The following is a 20,381-nucleotide window of genomic DNA, read 5'->3' on the forward strand; positions in this document are numbered from 1 at the left end:
GTTTTTTTGGTAACAGACAGGGCAGGTCCTCATATCAGTTACAGATATGTGGGTTTCAAATATCATCTAAGTAATTCAATCCAAGTTTGTTCTGCTCCTTTGGGTGTTATAAACCAACTGCTTAGACTGTTCAAAGACACCTTTTAGCTGCCACAGAGAAGCCCATATTAAATTATTGGTTCCATTCTTCTGCCTATGGGACCTGTGGTAAAATCTGCTGCTCAAAATTCTGAACTTTATTTAATCATCTGACTCACAGTGCTATCTACTGTAAAATGTAGGGAGTTACATGAAAACATTCTTATCAATTGTGGAAATGTTCCCATCTCTGGTTAAAATTGGAAAGCTCAGATTTAATGCATTTGTTTGTATGTGTTCCAGCTATTTAAATAGAGTGACATGTATAAGAAATTATTGTTAGTAAGAGCTAGCTTTCACTTGATCTTATTTTTTTTGTGTGCTTTGTCTCAATTCTCTCCTCAGTGATTTTTAGAATTGTCCCTGTCCTTTTCTTGTTGTTGTTTGCTTTCCAGTTATAAAAGACTTGTTAATAAAACATGAAAGACTAGAGTATCATTAATGCTGGTTCTCCCTTCTTGGATTCATGCCAAGTCTGAAAGAAGAAATAAAACCAGCAAAGCATTGACTTCAAATTAAGTCTTGATATGATATACTTGTCTCCTCCTTCTACTATTCATTATAAATTCATCCTGTTGAGATAAGAATTTGCATTTGATTTAGATATTCTTCCTGAATGACTTCTAAAAGGGAATGCTCTGTTTAGAAAAGGAGATGTATCTCTGCTCTTTTGTATCAAAAGATATCAGAGTAATGCTCTTATCAATTAAGAGAAAAAAATTAAACATTTAAGATCTAAGGTGGAGGGACACTGCTCTTCCCTCCCCTTCCTTTTTTTTTGGTTTTTTTTTTTTTTGGAAAAATGAAAGCTTCTCAGGTTCTCTTTAGACAGGACACTTGGTTTACTGGACTGTTAAGTCTGATCCTCTGTGTTTTCAAGACCTCAATGTTCATCATTTATACGCAGAGAAATGTGTCAAGTAAGGAGTAAAACGCTAATTCTACAGATTGCAGAATGATAGTTTAAAATGCTTTCACAGAGCACAGAGATGTTTTGCATTATATATAGTGTTAAGGAGAACCAAACTCCCTTAAATTATCCAAAGGTAGCTTGTGTGGTTCTTAACATCATCAGAAAGGTTTCACTCCTGGCAGCTGCCCCAACAGCTTCCAGTGTCTAGTCATAGCTTTCAAGTGATTTCAATAAGTTTAGAAAATTTTACTTCCATTCTAATACTGTTCTTAAGTTCCTCCCTGCCTCCTAGCCAGGGAACCGTCAATTCTGAAACAGCTTTTGGGTTCTCTTATCCTTCCCAATTTTCATTTTCAGGTCCAGATTCTGCTATTTACAGCACTGGTTTCATCCTCTCCTGCTTGTCCTGAACTTTCACTCAGAATATGTCGAACCACCTTTTTTTTTTTTTTTTCCTGTCAGTGACTTCAAAATTCTAGTTCTAGTCATCTCAAATAATGAGAAACAAATCCTTATTTTTCCTTTTTACTTCTTGGAGATTTTCCTGTGCAATGTATTTCAACCATATCTTGTAATTAAGCTATGAAGATTATTTTTGTGGCTGTCCAAAGCTGGACCATTAAGCAGTTCTCATCTCTGAAATGTGATCTTTTCTTAGCTTGCATATAGGTACTAGCACACTCTCCAGAGAAGGGAGTCCTTGCATAGCATGAAATGGCTTCTCTAAGTCAGAGAAGCCTTGTTTAGGCAAATACCTTGTTTCTCCAAGACAAGGCATTTGACTAAAAATTCAAATTGTGCTGACTACAATGTTTAAGCTGTTCTACCAGAGGCTAAGACTTTTGTTCCCATCAAATGAGTGTTAACAAAGAAGTTAAGGAACACAAGGTTCTAAAAAAATGCTTAAAATGTAAAAAGTATTGAAGGAGTGAGCCAACAATGGGAGGTGGCCCACTGGACCTGCCATTTGTGAAGAAGAGAGAAGGACTGGTGGCTGATGTGACAGAGATTGTCTTGGGCACAGCAATCACAAATATGAAGTTTTTGATTCTTCGAGAAGTAAATAGGTGGATCATCAGAGCTGCTGTTTTGACCTCTGGCGGGCAGACTTTGGCCTCTTTAGAAGACTGGTTGTAAGAGTAACTTGGAAGGCAGTTCCAAAGGACAAAGAAGTACTGGAAGACTGGATATACTTTAAGAAGGAAATCCTAGAGAAACAGGAACAGACCATCCACATGGGCCAAAAGACGAGTTTTTGGAGAAGACCAGTCTGGCTGAACAGAGAGCTTTGGCTGGTACTCATGGAAAAAAAAAAAAAAAAAAAAAAAAAAAAAAGGAAGTGTAATGCCTTTGGAGAAAGGGCCAGATCACTCAGAAGAGCTACAAGGATGTTGTGAAGTTATGCAGGGGAAAAATTAGAAGGGCCAAAGCCCATCTAGAGCCTAATCTGTCTACTACTGTAAAAGGCAACAAAAGACAAAAATTCCCACTTTTTTTCAAGTACATCACTAACAGAAAGAGGGCTAACAAGAATCTCCATCCTTTACTAGATTCAGAGGGACAAAGGATAAAGAAAAGACTGTCTCAGTCTTTAATAGATCAACCAGTTGCTCCCTGAGTATCCAGGCCCCTGGGCTAGAGGTTACCGATGAAGAGAAGAATGAAGCTGCCATAAACCAGGATTAAATGGTCAGCAACCTGCTGTGCCATTTAGACATGCACAAATCTATGAAGCCAGACTGCATTCACCCAAGGGTACTGAAGGTGCTTGTGGAAGAGCTCACCAAGACACTCCATCATTTACCAGAAGTCCTGGCTGACCAAGGATGTCCCAGTTGATTAAAGTTAGCAAACGTGGTGACCACATACAAGAAGAGTCAAAAGGAGGATCCAGGGAACTACAGGCCTGTCAATCTGACCTTGGTGCCAAGGAAGGTCATGGATCAGATCATCTTCAGGGCTGTCATGAGATACATGCAGGACAACCAAGAGATCTGGGTCAGCCAACATAGGTTTAGGAAAGGCAGATCCTGCTTGACTAACTTGGTTTCCATCTACAACAAGGTGACAGGCTTAAGGGTCAGGAAAGGCCATGAGTTTTGGTATGGTTTCCCACAGCATTCTGCTGGAGAAACTGACTGCACATGGTGTGGACAGGTGCACACTTCATTGGGTAAAAGCTGTCTCAATGGCTGGCTCAGAGCATGGTGGTGAATGGAGTTAAATCTATCTGAGGGACAGTTACAAGTGATGTCCCACAAAGGTCAGTGTTGGTGCCAGTCCTGTCCAGTGTCTTTATCAATGATCTGGATGAGAGGATTGAGTGCAACCTCAAAAAGCTTGTAGATGACACTAAGCTGGGAGTGTTGATCTCACAGATGATAAGAAAGCTGGATCAATGGGCCAAGGCAAATTGTATGGGGTTCAACAAGAATGCCAGATCCTGCATTTCAGTCACAAGCCCTGTAGGGGTAAAGGCTTGGGGCAGAGAAGGTCTTGGCTGGAAAGTGACCCAGAGGAAAAGAACCTGGAAGTGTTGGTTGACAGTCAGATGACAACCAGCAGTGTGCCCAGGTGGCCAAGAAGGCCAATGGCATCTTGGCTTGTATTAGAGATATTGTGGCCAGCAGGAGTAGGACAGTGATTGGTCACCTGTACTAGGCACTGGTGTGGCTGCCTCTTGAAACCTGTGTTCAGTTTTGTGCCCCTTACTACAAGAAGGACATTGAGGTGCCAAAGCAGGTCTAGAGAAGGGCAGTGGAGCTGGTGAAAGTTTTGGAGCACAAGTCTCAAGAGGAGTAGCTGAGGGAGCTGGGGTTGTCTAGCCTGGGCAAAAGGAGGCTCAAGGGGAGACTTTATTGATCTCTACAACTACCTAACAGGAGGTTATAGCAAGACAGGCATCAGTCACTTCTCTCAGGTAACAAATGACAGGACAAGAGGAAAAGTTATGCTAGGGGAGGTCTCGATTTCTAGGAAAACTTTTTCTCTGATAGGATGTTCCATTATTCGAACAGACTACCCATGGAAATGGTGGAATTACCATCCCTAAAAGTGTTCAAAAGGCATGTGGATGTGGTGCATGTTTTGGTCGTGAGCATGGCCATCCTAGGTTTATGGTTGGACTTGATGATCTTAGAAGCCTTTTAGAACCCGAATAATTTTGTGATTCTATAAAAAGAGTTAGAAATAGTTAATAGAGGTGTTTATTTTTACGTATTTTTGTGGCCCCATTACTTCACTTACAGTTATCATTGCTAAAGTAGGTCATTATTCAATTTTATAATATAATGCCATGGTATGTGACTTCCTCTCTACTTAAGATGCATATTGTAGAGGAATGTGCCCCAGGGGGTATTTTCACGTACTAGAAATGACTTTCCATATCTGATAAACTGCTTAGGTTTGAATAGTGGAGCAATTTAATTTCCTTTCCTCCTCTGAAATGGACCAAACACACTTCATATAGTCTAACTAAAATAATTTCAAGGTAGATTAGAAGCATAGACTTGCTTTGGGTGAAATTCACTTTCCAAAACCTCAAAGAGATTTAGACGCTGCACAGATATTGTAATTTTCTACACACTTTAATTCTTCTGTTCTGAGTCTGAAGTCAATGGAGCACACTTTACCAGTTGTCCTAATGAGTAGCTAGTACTGACAGCTTAGCTACTGTTTGGCTGTCACCACAACTAATATGGACTATGCAGCACCATGTATCTGAAGCTTGTGGATTTGTGTCAATTTCTAAATCCCAGGAAAAGAAATAGGATTAATTATAATTCATCAGACTATATAATAGATTACTTGGTTTAAATGGCTGTATGTTTGAAGATTAAAGTCTATTCTCAGCTGTATATTAACCACAATCATATCATCTATGAATACTATTTATATTATCACTTTAATATTAGGCATTTTAAACAACCTAGTACCTAAGTTCTCTGCTATGATATCCCCCCTTGAAAATTATTTCTCTAAATTCACAGTGAATAAATAACTCAGACACTTGGAAATCAGTTATCTTTTAATATTGTGAATGTGATCAACAAACACAAAGTTCCCCATGTATGGATAGTTTGGGTGTAATTGCCAATATACTGGCAATGTAACAGTACAGCTGTACAAAAACTGTTGCAGATCATGGTGCATGATTAATATTAATTGTTTATGTGATATATACTAAGTGAGACATGAGAACAGCACAATGATGATAGATCCATTTCATTCTTATCTTATTGCTGAAGTTTAAATCTTAAAAAATCAGTTGCAAAGTTTAATTGAAGTTTCTTCCCATTATTAGAATGCCCTCTTCTGTATTTACAGTTCAAGGTTACCTATCGTTGGGCATTATCTCATGCTAGAGAAATCTCCACTCCCTATTAATTAAAGTCTTAATTTAATTAACAACCATAGAGCTGTTTAAGGCTCTATTATCAGATGGTGTATCCAGTTCTTGTTTAAGACATAAACCAGGAATTTTGCTCATTGATATTTAAGTATTGTGCATGTAAAAATTAACTGGTGGTGGTTTTGTGTTGTTTTGTTTGGGTTTTGTTTGGATTCCGTAAATTATTTAATTTTGTACCCATTTTGACTGCTTCTAAGTTTAGATGCAAAACTAGGTCCTGGTCATGTAATTTGCTCCACTTAAGTTTCATTTTTTAAAAATATTCATTTATAGCCAGAGGGCTTTATTGGTCCATCTATTAATATTTTTCTTCCATGTATCTAAATTAATGTTGGATTTGTAAAAAGCTAGAGACACACAAATTCATTAAACTGATAATCCTATTTATAAGTTTTTTAAAGGGGAGGAAGGGGAAATTCTATTGGGCTCAAAGAACAAAGCACAAGGATAAGACACTTGATAAAATATATTAGTATTCATAAACAAGACTATAGAGTTTCTAAGAATAAACCTGAACATGACATGACACTTGCGTAAGCAAAAGGAAATGTAGAAGTTGGTGCAAAACAGTTTTATTGGTATGCTGTTGAACCTCAAGGAGAGAAGGAGAAAAAAAAAAAAAAAGACTTCTCTAGAATTCTTTATGACCTGCTACGCTGCTATTGTATATTTACTATTGCAAATATTAATGACTCGGGTGCCTCATTTAAATGTTTGATGAAGGCTATATAGGAGCAACTGAAGAAATGTTTCTGGTTAGGCACAGAATTTAGAATGTGTCTCAATAAATTGAAGTAGTGTTCTGGAAAAAAAAAAGATATTATACAAGCACAAGTTTCTACACTTGGGAGTAAATAACTAGTTCAGCAAGTGCAAGTGAGGAAGCAACTAATCAGGGGCAGTTAAGCAGAAAAGAACATAGATATTACTGTGACACAGCAAATATGAAACTACAATATCATACTATATAGCAAAGGAGTCAAAGATTGTATTGGGATTTCTGAACAAGATGGGAACCTGAAAACAGTAATAATAGTCCTTCCTTCCACCCACTACTTTTGTTGTAATATTTTCTGTACTATATACAGTTCTTCTTCCTGTAATACAGTGATGTGGATCAATCAGAAACACTGACAAAAGCAGTTTTGAGATACTTAGAAATCATCCAGAATAGAAAGGACTGGGAGAGACACAAGAAAATCAACAACAATAGTTAAGATTGGAAGGGACCTCTGAAGGTCTTCTACCCTAACTCTCTCTCCTAATCAAGCAAGGCCACCTACAGCTATTTGCCTGGGACCCTGTCCAGAGAGGTGAATACCTTCCATGTGGGAGACTCCATTCACTCACTGGACAACCTGTGCTGATGCTTGGTTATGCTTACAGTAAAAAAGTGTTTGCTGATGTTCAGAGTGAACATCCCGTGTTTCACGTGGTGGTTTTTGTCTCTGATCCTGTCACTGGGCACCACTGAATAGAACCTGGCTCCATCTTCTTTCCACCCTCCCTTCAGATATTTACATATATTTATAAGTTCCTCCCTGTGACATCTCTTCTCCAGGCTAAGCAGTTCCAGATTTCTCAGCTATTCTTCATGTGGCAGATCCTTTAGTCCCTTCATCATCTCCTTTTGTTGGGTGCTTTCCAGTTTGCCACATGTCTCTTGAACTCGAGATCCCACAACCGGACATATTACTTCAGGTGTGGTCTCACCAGTGCTAACTGGAGAGTAAGAATCACCTCCCTCAACATGCTAGCAACACTTGTCTTAATCCAGCCCAGGATACCATCAGCCTTTTCCACAACACTACATTGCTAGCTCAAGTTTAACTGAATGTCCACCAGGACTGCAAAGCTTTTCCTGACAAGAGTGTTGTAGCTAATCAATTGCAAACTGGAGGATTGTTTATTCCCAGGTGCAGGACCTTGCACTTGCCTTTGTTGAACTTCATGTGATTCCTGTCAGGCCACTCCTTCCACCTGTCAACATCCTTCTGGACAGCAGCACAATCCTCTCGTGTGTCAGCTGCTCCCCCCAGTTTGGCGTCATTGGCAAACTGGCTGAAGGTACACTCTGCTCCATCATCCACATAATTAATGAAGATGTGGAATTAAATGGATGGAGTAGTGACCCCTGGTGTACACTGCTATTTAGTGGCCTCCCACTAGACTTCATGCTACTCATCGTCATCGTCCTCTGGGCCTGGCCATTCAGCCACTTTTCCACCTCACAATCTGCTCATGTGGCCCATACATCAACAACTTCTTTATGAGAATCTTATAGGAAACAGTGCAGTAGGCAATATCCACTGCTCTCCCCTCATCCACCTAATTTTACCTAAGCTGATCACCCTATTTTAAAAGTTTATCAAATTGGTCAAACATGGCTTTGCCTTGGTGAATCTATGTGGACTCCTCCTAATGATTTTTCTGTCCTTCATGTGCCTGGAAATGGTTTTCAGGATTAGCTGCTCTATCATTTTTGCAGGAACTGAGATGAGGCTGACTGGTCTGGAGTTTCCTGTGTCCTCCTTCTTGGCCTTCTTCAAGAAAGGAGTGACATTTAGCTTTCAGCATAATATTTATATTTTGAACAACTATAGTTGTTCAAAAGATAATTTTAGAGAGGAATAAAAACTCGTCTTTGTGTGCCCTGCAGGTAAGAGGAAGAGTGATGATTGTCAGTTGCCATAAGCCTGTTCGAGGCAAACATCAGAATATTTTCTAACAGTAACAACAGCTAAGCCACAAAAGTCTTTCTGGGAGGACTTCAAAATATGGCAGTCTATTGGAGAATACTGTACAATGCATCATGACTGGCACCAAATAAAATAAAACTTCCTAGCTGTGTATGTATATCCAAAGGCATTCAGACACAGGTTAAGCTTTATTCTTTTGTGGCTTCTGATGGTGTCTATTTTAGCCCTCTTAATAATGTTATACACTTTGGTATATCTCTTAAATACTAAGTGAGTCAGATGTAAGTCTTGAATCAGGTAAGGTAGTCCAAATGTGACATATTAATTCTGGATTTATAGAATATAATCTTGAAAGATTCTGGACATTCCTATCAGTAAAAGTCATTGGATCATCCCATCTTGCTAGGCAAGAAGGAAAGAGAAGAAAAATGTAGAGATCGATGCAACATTATGAGAAATATCATGCCTGCTATGCTACACAGATCAGTACTTTTAAAAATAACAATAACACATGATGGGTACAAATTCCTCATCAATTTTGTATGTGATCCATCAAACTGACGTATGGCTATAACCTATGGCTCATTGTCTCCCTCAAGTGGACAACACAAGAAAAGGGATTTGTTTCTTTTAGACAGATTCTTTGTTTTTACTCCATCCTGCTTTGACTCATTCTTCTGTTTGAAGGGACATGGCTTGATACATGCAGCCAGTTTGACCAAGAATATGAGTATACAAGGTCATCATTAAAGGCTGTGAAAAAAAAAACATTTGGGAGGATTTTCCTTGGCCAAAATAACAACAATAATTCTTTCTTTGCCCATGAGCTGTACCAAAACTCTTTATGGCATAGCAATAGGAGACAGATTTCCTGAAAGACCATGCAGTATTGTTCACAACTGCAAGAGGATAAAAAAAAAAAATAAAACAATGGCTGGCAGAAAGAACAAAACCGTCAGTTGCCTGCAATCTGAAGTCCCAAAGGTTTGCTTCAGTGTTTTCTGTGGCAGGGCACAAGCTGTGAACCACTCATCTTGAACAAATGTCAATACTCAGATTTGGGTCATTAAATTGGACAGAGTCTGTTTAGGGCTGTTAAGCCACAGCATCCAGAATCCCTAAAAGATGGTCATTTTGGTTGGTTTGGGGTCTTTGTAGATCTGGCATTATAAAAAATATTTGATGGAAACTCTTTCAAAAGATCTTAAATTCTGTCAGTGTTTATGTTATCATAGCTGACCTAAATTGAAAGGCAAAGCAGGAAAGAAAAGAAGTATTAAATATTCAGACTTACCCGGTATTAGTGATAACTTTCTGTGGGGAAAGGATGTATCTGTCATCCTTTGGTAATTTCATTTTGGAAATCTTAAAGGAACTAGGATGCAAGTTTACATTACTCCTAACTCTGAGGTGTAAATGCACCTAATGGGAATGTAATGAACCTAGATAATTTAATTTAAAATGTTTAAAAAATAATGCTGGGAATACCAAACAAACCTAAAAACCATTCTTACAAAGATCTTTGCAAATTTGTTTACTTTTAATGGGGTTAAATTCTTATTGGCATTTATAAAATTTGTTTTAAATGGGTGATGTCAAGATGACATATTCTTATTTGATATATTTATAAATTGCAGTTTAAATAGTCAACAATAAAAAAGAAGCAAGCAAGTAAAGAAGTTTAGAGGCTGGCTTGGGGAGGTTGTTTTTATTTTTGTTTTGGTTGGCTGTTGTTGTTTTGTTTTTTGCTTATTACAGGACCTTGTGTAGCAAATTCTCTGGTACATCTCGTTTTGGATACTGACAAACTTGGGTCTGTGCTTTCCTGTTTCTTTCTAGTGGTCAATACTGAGGAAGTTCAAAGTTTCTTCAGTGTAACTTGGAAGAAACATGAGAAGTTCTGTCAGTATTGAAATGAAGGAGTTTTCAGTGGTCAACACTTGAGAAATTACAATCACAGACTGTCTTCCTATTATGTCCCTGACTTGCAGTGTGATCTTAGGCTTGATCCAACATTCCTCCTCCAATATTCTTAATTTGAGTACTGATGAGACATGTACAAAGTCCCTAAATACCCTAAACAATGGGTAACAATAGGTAACTATACCAGCATTGGTGGCACTGGGAACCTCTTTCTTGTCAGAGAGGACCTAATTCTTTGTAAAGTGTTGTTGGCTGAAGAAAGCATTGAGAATTTCATGTCTGGACAGAAATGTAACCCAGGCAACAAGGGAAAAGGCTCTACATCAGTGTAGTTGAGTTGAAGTGACTACATGAGGGTATTACACAATTCATCTGCAATGTTAGAACCGTATCCCTTTTCTTCCCCTGCCTTCCTTTCTGTCATGTATTTTTATGTTTGACTCGTTCTCTGTTTGTTCCCTGATCAGAAAACTCTGGATAGTAAGTAACAATGCAAAAGCAGTTAGTGGTTAAAAAAAGAAGAAAAGGGACAAAATCACAAAATCAGTGCTTGCACAAACGTTTGCCCATCCGACCTCATATACTTCCCACCCTGTGGCTGGTCTCGCAGCCTTAACCTGCCTCGCCTTCCCCGGAGATCGTGGAGATGACTTGGTTACTCCCGTGGCGATCCCCGCCACTCCTTTCCCTCCTGCAGGATCGCACAGAACTCAGCTTTCCACGACGTTGTTCCGCTCAGTTTTCCGCCCTCGACCCGCTTAGTCCTGGAGCCCTGGAGAAGCAGCCTCCTGCCAGCTCCCTTCACCGCCCAGGGTGGCGCGGAGCGCTTTGCTTTAGCAGTGCCTTTGCTTTTAACAAGAGTTATCTCCATCACCGCTTCAGGCAAATGAACTGACTAATGAGTTTTTTGTCGGCCGTGGAAGTGTGCTGCAAGTAATTAAGGATGTGCTGTGGGACCGATTAAGCTGCAAGTCACAGCGGCCGGAGCCCAATCGCTGCGAGCCCTCCGCAATGTGTGCCGCCTGTGCTCGGCTCCACAATGGGATCATTGACTATTTATTTACTTCGCACAACAACTCTGCTGTTTATTTAATTATAGGAGCTTTTCAGTCACCCACCCCCACCGGCTCAGCCCCATCTCTTCGAATCTTTTTGAGTCCTCCCCTCCCGCCTCTGATAGCCGGTTGGTCGCTTGGGTAGATGAAGCGGGGCAACGCCTGAGCATCCCCCGGCGGATCCGGGAACGGGAATTTTCCTTGAGGGAAGGGCGAGGAGACTGGGATTTTCCTGTCAAATTGCTCTTCACATCTGCCTGGAGGTCAGACCTCGAGAAGGCTGCACAGTGGAGGGGGAGGCGCAGGGGAAATCCTGCAGCTCTCCAAGACATGTCCGAGTCACGAAACAAAATCGGGAGAAGCTCAGAAGAGGCGAAGAGACGCCTGTGGCGCTGCGGGGGCGAGTGCGGCTGGGCGAGGGAGGAAATCATTGGCACTCCCGCAAGGCGGGGCGGACGGCACATTTCCCACCCCAGTTCATCAGGGAGGCCTTGGTCCTTTCACCAGAGCCCCCTCCCGCAGCGTTGACGCTTAGGAGCGAGTCGAGGGCGGGGGTGGGGAGGGAGGGAGGGTGGCGGCTGGGGCAGATGTGGTCGCCCACTCGCTGGATCCTCTTCCAGCCCGGATAAGTGCCCGAGCTTAACACCCGCTAGTTCAAGGAAGGAGAGGGGACAGGCAGGTGGGTTTCAGCCTGAGAACAAGTCGAGAAGCAGCCGAAGCTTTTTCTAGCAGCCCCGCAGGCTTAGATAGGAGCACTCCACTCACCCCGCACCCACGGGGAAAAATGGGGACGGGCAGGGGTCTCTGAAGCTGTTCATAGGCAGCAGGATCCAACTCCCACTTCCTCCGCGTTCATAAAACGGGCTCGGGGACCCCAGTTAGGAGCTTGGACTTTTAACGCCGTGAATACTCGCTGTCCGGCGAGTTGGGGGTCTTCGGGCCACGGCGCGGGGGGGCAGCGCTGCGCCCACCGGGGGCCGGCGGGCACCGGCGAGACTTGGCGGTGTGGGGAGCCGGCAGCGGCGGCCGGAGAGAAAGCGGGTTTCTGCTCCTTTAAAGGGCGCTGTGCAGCGCTCCCGAAGGGAGGCGGATCTCCCTCCTTCCTCCCTTCCCTCCATCCCTCCCTCCCTCCCTCCCTCCTCGCTCTCCCTCCTCCCTCCTCCCTCGCTCCCTCCTTCCCTCCCTCCCCGCTTGCCGCCGCCGTCAGTGGTGCCCGGACGCCGGCTGCACCGCAGCCCGGGCTGTCCCCGGCGCCCTGCCACCGCCCTTCCTCCCCCGCCTCCGCCTTCCTCTCCCTCCCCGATTCCCCTCCCGCAGCACAAGGTAGGAGGATGTCCCGGGGTCTCCGGCCGGCCGCCACGGCCGGAGGGGTTGCATGCCAGCGAGGGGCTGCGGGGGGGCCGGGGGCGGAGGGGGATGCACGGTGGCCGCGCTGTGCCGAGAGCTGCACAGCACGATGGCCCTTGGCCAGGTGTCTCAGGGCAAAGGCGGGCGCTGAGCTGGCCGACCCGAGCGCTGTTGCCACCCGGGTCTGTCCCCCTCTGTGGGGAAAGCAGACCTGTCGGCTTCCTGTCTTCCTTCCATCGCTGCTCCGCATCGTCAGAGCCGCCGCTGTCCCCGCGCTGAAAGTGGAGCTGGGGGAAGAGGGAGCAAGAGGCCAGGGCAGCGCAGCCCCCCGATGCCCGGTGCCCCCCCGGTAGCCCGGAACCCCCTCCCACAGCCAGAGCGTTGCTCCCGAGCCGGGCTCAGGGAGGCCGAGCCGGCTGCATTGAGGATGTGCCCCCCGCTCTCATGGGGGAGCGGAGGTGAGAAACGGGCTCTAACTTCGCTAGAGTTGTGGGTGGACAACAGTCTCCACTTCCGAAAGGTCTCCTCCTGCCCCTACCCGGCCCCCGCCGTACGGCGCAGCCAGTCCCTCTTTCGGCTTGTCGGCAATCCTGGCATTTATTTCTGAACAAAATCAGCGTTCTTTGGATGAGCATCCATCGCTAAAGTAGCCAGGGCACTGACACTCTCTGGATAGCAAGAGACATTCCTGCCTACGGAGTGGAGGCATGATAGCAAGAGCCGTGCATGCACTGAGAAGGAATGAATACATTGTAATGGAAACCTCTCTTCACATTATCCTTAGAAACTTTTGGGGGAGTACAGCAGGAAAAGCATAAAGCATCATCATTTTCCTCCCAAAAGCTTGCACAGCTTCCCCAGCCCCAAAGAAAACTGAAGGGACCAAAGGCTGATCTGTAGGTCATGTCAAAAGTATTTGGTTTTGCTGCTTAAACTTGCTAGGAAAGTGCATTGCTGTGATACTCAAAAGTGCCTGAACAAGAAAGTCTATTCCACACTCACTTCATTAATTAGAATACAAGTCTTTCCACTAGCTAAAAATTAATTACCATCTTAAAATGTCATTAATCATTGGCACAGCAGAAACTTGGTTGTAAATTTGGACTGAGATAATAACAAACAGAGAAGGACCTACGGAATTTTTTTTATAGCTGGTGGGAGTGAAATGCCAGTGGGCTGCAATGTGTTTTAAATGACAATATCAACATTCATTTGAATAATTTGGTGAACGCTTTAGAAGGGAGGACTGTGTTACTGCTTTGTCAGCAAAGCTGCAATTCTTGATTATGGAGATCTGGAGATGCTGGTCAGGTGTTGCAGTAAGCTGTGGCTCTCCTCACACCAGATTGCAACAGCAGGAGGACTGTGATGGCATGTGAATCCGAAACGTTTGCAAGGATTTGCAGAAAAATGTCCGAGAAACATTTGGGGGACCATATGCTATACATACATTAAATTATAGCAGCTGTTGTTGTGAGAGGTCAAAATAGTAGATTATGTGATATAAAAACCTCACTATCTGTTCTTAGAGGCACAGCTATGGCCTGAAAATAAAAGCCCATTCCTTTTTAAAGTAATATGATAAAACTATACATCCCAGTAGGTGGCAGCTAGCTGGAACTGGGTTAACTTTTATAATGATAACAGCACATAAAAATTAGATCTGATGGGAAAAGCTCCTGATATAGTAAGGAAATCAGAATCACATATCTCCCCTTTCCAAATGAAACATTACGTACATAATGTACACCATTTATACTTGACACTCAGCTAAAACTGTAGTAGGTTTTTATTACCCACAAAAGATGTAAGGCCTCAGACTGTCTCTTCTTCTTTCCCTGTCTATAGCTGGATTACTGTTATTCATATCAGCTACACTTGAACAGAGCCCTGTGTATTAAAGATGTCCTTGTGTATTAGAGATGTGTTACCACCACATCTACAATAGATGACCAAACAAATCAAAGCATATATCCAAGGAATTGTAGATTTCCCAGCTGATGATCACTGAAGTGTAGAGGGCAGTTTCATACAGACTTTAATATGAAAAGAGCTGTGTAACAGTGGTGACAAGCTCCCAAAACAGAAGACCAATTTATCTTGCATGACATTTTATTAGAGATTTTCAGACTTTGAATTGTACATCTCACAGGGAAAGAAATATGAAAGGCATTAAGAATATTTACCTGTTTTCAGGTTGCAATCAGTCTGGAGGATGCACAAAAGTATCTTTTTATTTTTCATGAAGAAGTGAGTGTAGTTAAAGTCCAGATAACAGAAGAGGAGTGTAGGGTGGGGAAGACTGGGGCTTTAGTCAATTATATGGTCTAGACGTGATCTTCAGTCACCGAATATTTAGTGAGTTCTAAACATCTGATGTCTTGAAAGATTTGCTTTTTTATATAAGGTATCCTTGAGAAAATATTTCTGGGTTAACTACGACTTTTCTTCAAGGTGGGAGCTAGGGTTTGAAAGAAGGGGGGAGGGATGTTAACACAGCATTAGCCAATGTCTGATAGTAGATAAGGAGGACATTGGTACTTCTTCTGAACCCATAAAATGCCATAAAATAGCTGTCTAGCTAACGTAATATATATCTTTAAAGAAGCCGATAACCGATTTTAATTTCCTTTCCATACTGTGAAGTGACTGGAAAGGGTAAAACCCCTTTAGGGCACTGTGACACCTGGAGGGGGGCCCGGGGCGGCCGGGAGCGCTGTCCGCGGTGCTGAAGGGGCCGCTGCGGGCGCTGTCCGCGGTGCTGAGGCCGCTGCCGCCGGCCGTGGCGGGGGCTGGTGCGGGGGAAGGAAACTCGGTGTGAGCCTCAGGCGTCAGACCAGGGGCTGCAGCGTGGGCTGCTGCGTGTTTAGTAGTAACGGGAATTAACCGCAAGTTGTTTTATGATTCCAGTTCTAAACGCCTCCGTGAGTTAGGTGCTCTGTTGGGCTGAGATTACAGGTAGCTGTATTTTTTTTTTCCTTTTCAAGAGACCTTAGAAAATCAAACTGATAACAGGAGTCACTTTGTCTAAAGTTTATGTCTTGTTTAATGCCCTAAACACGAAGAGGAATACTACATTTTCAAAACTTCTCGCCAAAACTAAATAAAATAAATTTAAAAAAATCTGGCTAGACTGCAAGCTGCTTCTGAGTATTCACAATTAAAACTGTATCTAAATAATATCCTTTATTTCAGCAGCACCAGGCAGGGAAGCAGTGAACTTTCACAGTATTCACGTGGGTTGGTTTTATTTCTCCTTGGACTAAGAAAAAATATAAACGAGTGGAAGAGAATAAATGAAATAGTAAATAGAAGAAAAAGCATCTCTCTGCATTTTTTACTGGGAGATATTCTAAGTGTGAACTGAAGGAGTCGCTAGATATCCTTGCTTTTAACACTAGGTGTTTTTTTAAAGTGCTCTAATAGTCAAATCGTCTGATTGAATTCCCTGCTAGACTGCAGAACTAGCCATTCATGATACTTATTTTTGACACTGCAGTTATGCCTCCATCTTAAGGAAAAAAAAATCAATGATGTTTAATAATCCTCTCGCAGAATGTACATTTCTTTTCATCAGCATTTTACAGTGTTTTAAGTAAAAGTGTGCAGAGGAAATCAGTAAGGCAAAATGATAAAAAGTTACTGTGAATTGTTAACACTTATAAGGGTACAGAGCACAAACACCCCAAGTTATAATCCTAGTGCTGCTGCTACTTATTTACAGGTTCACAACACACAGATGTTAATTAAGAATAGACTGTAACTCACCTCTGCCATGCTCTGCTTCTGATAGATTTCTCAGAGTGCTCTCATTAGCTTGGCATCATTGGTACTTGTTTCTGGAAAGTCAGGTTTATTCTATGTTCTTCTGTATGGATCTGTAGGGGAAGTGTCCCAGTGATATTTTCTTTATAATGAAAAGCAAAGGAGGGAGATAAAGGAGACAAAAGATGTCTGTAGGCACAACGTAGAAAAAAAAATTCAATATCTCGATGGGAAATGTAGGAATTATATTTCAGTGTTTGTAGTAAAGCTCAAGTAGGTTCAGCAAATCCTGACTTAGATTGCAAAGTCTGACAGTCCTGGTTTAATGTATTTCAGTGGATGCAGGCACACAACTAATTGCATTTTGAAGGAAAATCTAAAGTAGTCCACAGAATGGGTTTATCATCCTTGGAACACCTGGTCAAAAAACAAAAGTCTATGGCTGCAGATATAAACTCAATATCCCATTATCAAATTGGAAAATGCTGTTGTTCTTACTGAGAACAGCAAAATGACAAACTACACAGATCATAGTACAGGGAGGAACAGCAATATTTCCATAAGACTGGAGTGAAAGGAAAGCAGAGTGAAAAATAAGAGAGTGGCAGAATAAAGTGAAAATCATAAACTAATAAATCCCAGAGTTACTGTCTTTTAAGCAACACACAATTTCAGGCAAGTTTAGTGAAACAGATCTGTGCGTTCAACAAGGTTGTTCCAGCGCTGCCGATTCCTGCTACCTTGCAAAAGCAGCCTGGTGCTCCGTTATCTCTGGGTCCAGAGCAAGTTCCTAGGGATGGTCAGTACACAAGCCATAGCATTTATCCTATTTCTTGTATTAAAATGAGTAACATTTAGTGGTTGTAAATATCATAATCTTTTTTTTTTTCCCAAACCTGAACGTTACTCTGATAACCTGTATGACTTTGTTGTCATCCTACTCTTTCACAACTATAAAGCTAAGTGATCTCGACCCAAGCAGTCAGCTATTAGAATACAGGAATTGATTTTCACACAACCTATTCCCTTCTCCCTTCTAGCAGCACCCCTGTCCCCCCTCCCCTTCCCCCCTGCCCCTTATAGCTATTGTTCAGAACAACTGAATAACTAATAAGAAGCATGTAAATAAAACCGAGCTCCGAGCTGCCTTTTTTTTTTTTTTTTTTTTTTTTTTTCCCTCCGACAAAGCTGGGCGATCAGCTCGGTTGCATAATAGAAATTGGGAAGGCTGTCTGGCAGGCAGCCTTAAGCAGAGAAGAGCTATCTCAATTTCTCTCACTTAATCTTGGCTTCGCGTCAGAAGCTGTGCAGCAGTGCAGTAGAATGGGAGCACGGCAAAAGCTTCGCCAGTGAATCGGCGGGTGCTCGCTATGTGGCGGTACCTCAGCGATTTCTCGAGCTGGATTACCTATTGATTTTCCTCCTTTCTCGCCTCCCAGGTTTACTCGGCTGGACATTGTGTGTGTTTGGATTTCTCAAGGATTCTCCCCCGACTAACATGGATGTCCCACCATTCCTTGCAGTTGAAGGTTGCTCCTTGGCGCAGTGAATGAAGAACATGCAGGGATTGCTAATGGGTTTGGGAAGCGTAGACTCTCTGCTGTCTCTGTGACCATGCCGTGATCGTGTCTGAGGGCCATCAGTTTACGTATCCTCATTCCAACCCTACCGGGAAACCTGACGGCTTAGAAGGGGGAAGTAAGGCAGCGCGTGTGTGCATAGAAACATCATGAAGATTATTTCCCATATTGTAACTAATTCAGTCTTCAGATGCACCATTAGACTTCTTCTTTGCTTACTGTGGATTGGATATTCTCAAGGAACCACACATGTATTAAGATTTGGTAAGATTTCCCGACACTTTTTTCATTGTGTGTTTAAGCCTGAATGTGATATACGTGGGATTGACTCAGAAGGGGGTGCTGGGGGAGAGCTGGGACGTGCTGCCGGAGTCGGGCATCGGTCATCCCTCTTAATTTTGCATCCGGAGGGATGAATTGCTGTGTGATTTTTTTCTTTTTTTTCTGTCGCTGCTGCTCATTGTAGCCGTAGTAACGGCACGATGGTGATGATAATTATAATAACAATAGAAAAAAGACTGGCAAACGCGGTTGCCTAAGGCTCTGCGCAGCTTGCGTGGCTTCCTCGTAATTGTTTCCATTGTTTTTCTTTATTGTTTCCATAGTAAGGGAAAGCATGGCTAATACGGTGCTTGATCAGTTAAAAACCTGTCAAGTAGTTGTTAAGTTTCGGCCGTCCGTCTCTGATGCCCCCCCGAGCCGATCCCGTGCGGGCGTAACGCTGTGATTTGAGACCTTTGGGCTGATTTCCCTTGAAGTATCTGTCTGTTTGCTTGACACTTGAGTGGCGTTTAGGGTTAGAGAAGAGATGATTTATGTCTTGAGCGGTGCTCGGGGAAGAGCTTTTGCGGTACTTTTCAAAAGCACAGCTTTTCTATGCGAGGAAAGTTGTGGGAGTACCTCCCTCTCCCGAGGGAAAAAAAAAAAAAAAAAAAAAAAAAAAAGAAAAAAAAAAAAAAAAAGGCAAAAAAGCAGATCAGAGATCAGAATGGTATTTCAAGAATAGAGATGGTTTACAGTTTAAAAGTTATCCCAGCTGGACCAGGGCACTAACCTTAAGAGCTCAGGCTGTGCAAGCGCGCGTTCGTGTGTCTAAACAAGCAAGCGAAAGACAAATTCCAGCCGCTGCACTCCCCACAGAAGTTTTGCAGTGAGGAAAGGACGGAAAGTTCGGAAAGCAGGTCCGAAGGGGTCAGTGCGGCCGGGGATGTCCTTCGGTGCTAGTCCGGGGCGAGCCACGATGGGGGTCCCGCCTCAGCCTCCTCCTAGTCGCCCAGGCACCGCAGGCGAGCCGCGGCGGGGGCGGCCAGGAAGGGACAGGCTGAATATCGGTCCCCCGTACAAGCGGCATCCTCCGTGCCTGCCGACAGCACCGCTGAAGGGAGGAAAAGCGAATCGTCCACATTCGCGCTGTCCGCGATAAACTGTGGCAGCCGCTGCATCCATTTCTGTGGGGCACAGGAATCTCTTCCCTTTGCCTGGGAATAATGCCTTGGTTTGTATCTATTCTAGTTTAACTCAGCACCCCCGCACACACTTTTGTATGGAGGGGAAGGTGAGTAATGATTAAAAAGTCACCAGGCTGTTACCAATCTCGTGTGCTGAATTCTTAGCAGTACTTTTTTTTTCTGCTTTCATCTGGTCTAAAGGTGGTGCTTAAGACACGTTGCTCTTAGCAACTGTCCTCAGGAATGCCCGTGTCTTTGGACATGGATAAACGGGACAGTATAACATTGTGGGGTCTATTTTGCGATCAGTCCGATCCATAATCATGGCCGTGAATTTAGTGCCTGTAATCTGGCACTGTCTGTCTTTCCACGGGCGCCGGGAGTCTGTCTCTAGGAGCCTGAGTTACTTTCAGGTATAGCTGTATAAACAAACATCTTCCTGGTCACGGCACTAGCAAGAGGTGGACTTTCCTTCTCTGGAGCGGCATTCCCTCTGAATTGTTAGTCTCCTCTAGAGACAGCCCTAGGGAGCAGCGGTCTGGCAAGCGTTAGAGCAATAAATAATCCCGGGGCTGAAAGCGATGCAGAGGGGCTCTGATACTCGGTGGCATGGTGGTGCACGTGTATGTTTTACTGGGCTGACTTCCCTTCCCAACTGCGTCCTGGTCACACAGCTGGCCAACGAGTTGTGCTCGCTCCACTGTTTGTAGCCGCGAAGCAGAAATTCCTTTCCGCATCTCTGCCTGCTTTTCCCTGTCTTTGAAAAGAATTGTTGCCAAGCCATCACTGAATATTAGAAGTAGGAAGGGAGCAGTTGGTAAGCTTATTTTGTGTGGAGAATGTTAGAGTTGAAAAGAGCAGGAAGACTTTTGCCCTGCTTTTGTGCCTGTTGCACATCTCTGTTTTAAAGAAGTCTGGATTTAGCTTAGTCCGGGCTAAATCACTGTGTCTGTGACCACGAGAGAACTTCCACGCTTCCCCCAAATGCTGACATCTCTGTCTCTGTGTAGGGCGTAGCAGGGTGGAGAGAGGGAACAGAGATTGAGTTGTGGAAAAGCTTTGGTTGTTTCTGAGGGGGAATTCCCCACCGCCTCCTCAGGGT

General features: G+C 43.3%; 1 long non-coding RNA gene across 1 annotated transcript in view; it reads left to right on the forward strand.

Moving 5' to 3' along the window:
* LOC134546695 (uncharacterized) overlaps positions 1-19,966 on the forward strand; it is a 162,000-nt gene extending 142,034 nt beyond the window's left edge. The window contains exon 3 of the long non-coding RNA XR_010079245.1: positions 17,691-19,966. This is a non-coding gene — a long non-coding RNA (uncharacterized LOC134546695). The remainder of the gene's footprint in view (positions 1-17,690) is intronic.
* The last annotated feature ends 415 nt before the right edge of the window (positions 19,967-20,381 follow it).

This window comes from Prinia subflava, chromosome 2 (genome assembly GCF_021018805.1).
Source record: "Prinia subflava isolate CZ2003 ecotype Zambia chromosome 2, Cam_Psub_1.2, whole genome shotgun sequence".
NCBI classification, from domain to species: Eukaryota; Metazoa; Chordata; class Aves; order Passeriformes; family Cisticolidae; genus Prinia; species Prinia subflava.